We start from the raw sequence: 1,951 nt of genomic DNA, 5'->3' as shown, positions 1-1,951 counted from the left end.
GCATGAAACACAAAGGCCAAATCCAAGAAGAAAGTACAAGCTCCTAGGTGAGGCACATGTTTTCATTTGGAGAGCAGGAACAAAATTTCGTTCTTTGTGCATGCAGAAGTCATCACATAAAAACAAATTCAGAATGCACATTTACCTAATCAAGTCTTCAATATCATGTCATATCTGCAGATTTTACGAAGTGAAGGATAAACGGCAAAAGAAGGGTTTTCTAAAAACCCCTCAAAAACAGAGAGGAAAAACCAACAGAGGGGTTAGGGTTTAGTACCACTGGCGGAGAGTTTATTACTCCGGTTGATGGAAGCGAAGACGTGATTCTTTCATCAAGCAGCACACCCAGGAGAAGCGGCGTTGGAGGTGGATGCGACACAAAAATCCAAGAAAGAAATCCCTACTGGTAAAAACCCTCAAAACTATTGTTCGCTTCCCACCATCAAACCCCATTCATATACCCACATGTTTCCACTTCTCGATTTTTTTATTTCTTTTATTTAGGGTTTGAAAAGCCAGAGGTGTAGAGAGGAAAGCGCAAGAAAAAAGGAAAAGAAATTGACTGTTACAGGGAACTTGAGGGGGGAATTGTTGGTTGCTTGGTTAGCTGTTACTGCTAATTTTTTTTTGATAATTACTTTGGTAGGATTGATTACCTTGAGAAGAACAAGATGGTATTTGATACACCTCTAAATGCTAGATGATTTAGTTATTGATCAAAATCGATAAACTTACTATAAGCACTCTCTCCATTGTACGCTGCACTTTAACTTGAACAAAATTTATGACGTAGTAAAGATTATGTGTATATACATATATGTATATATTTATGTAATTTCAACTGCCTTATGACTCATACTTAAATATTGGAACACATATCATTCTTCCTATCAAGTGTTGAGAATTCAATTTCATTTATCTTTCATCTTGCAGATGAAGAGGAAGCTGGCAAAAGTTATTCGGGCTCTGGGAGCCCGACTTCTTGAGGAGGAAGAGCTGAATGAGAATAAGGGAGCTGATGATGCTGATGTTCAGAAACATCAGATGCTAAGAAAACTTCAAAAAAAAAGAAAGGTCTCATGAGTGAAGTTCTCAAAGATGAGAGGTTTACAGCTATGTTTGAAAATAAGGTATTTCATAGAGGTTCTGTTTATGCAAAAAACTTGCTTTTCTTGATTGCTGTTGTTAGTTATGATCAACCATGTAGTACCTTGTTCCCAGGGATTTGTAAAATAGTTGGAACTTTAATAACCCCTGGACAGTAAGTAATATAGAGACACTTGAACTTTCATGTTATTGGCAGAAGAAAGAAAAAAAGAGAAGGAATGCTGGGGTTTTGGTGCTTTAACCCTTGTTTCTTCTTTCTTAACCAACCTTCTCTTTCTTCATGGTTGGAGACAGGGGCACGGGTGGAAATAATATTGCTGATTTAAGTGTAATAAACAACAACTGACTGACAGAAGTGGAATAAGTTGCTTTACATATACCATGTGATGTAATTTCATGTATCCTTGACAAAATCTTTTTTCTTGCATTGCTTGTGCACCATAATAAGCTGCTCATAATTAATGTTTCTGCTAGATTTCTCTTTGCTTCTAGTATAATTACAGCTCTTAAGAATGAAAGAGAAGTGTTAAACAGTGCCTTCAATAGTTTTTGCATATGATATGATTTGTGTGCAGCGACTCTCCACAATTGTTATGTTTGAATACTTTCTGCCATTTTGTTATTTTTTAGACTTTGTTGCTTGAAAATTACGTTTATGAAACTTTGCCAAGTTAGCTGATCAAAAGTTGATGCATATACTGGTGTTCCATTCTCTATCACAGGGAATTAAAACAACTGCTGAACTGAGGAGGGAACAAAATCTAACAGTGCCTGTCAAACTTCACACAGTGAGAACGTGTTATAGCTCTTTTTCATTCCTAGTCCAACCTTAAGAAAGAAAAAG

At 36.4% G+C, this 1,951-nt stretch overlaps 1 long non-coding RNA gene across 1 annotated transcript; it reads left to right on the top strand.

The window, feature by feature from the left end:
* Positions 1 to 1,951, top strand: LOC105179772. The gene is made up of 4 exons (XR_849380.2): positions 1 to 47; positions 181 to 406; positions 934 to 1,130; positions 1,830 to 1,951. It is a non-coding gene; the product is annotated as an uncharacterized LOC105179772 (long non-coding RNA).

This window comes from Sesamum indicum, unplaced genomic scaffold (assembly GCF_000512975.1).
Source record: "Sesamum indicum cultivar Zhongzhi No. 13 unplaced genomic scaffold, S_indicum_v1.0 scaffold00204, whole genome shotgun sequence".
In the NCBI taxonomy this organism is placed as follows: domain Eukaryota; kingdom Viridiplantae; phylum Streptophyta; class Magnoliopsida; order Lamiales; family Pedaliaceae; genus Sesamum; species Sesamum indicum.
The sequence above is the reverse complement of the archived record's forward strand: the minus strand, read 5'-3'. Positions and strand labels throughout refer to the sequence as shown.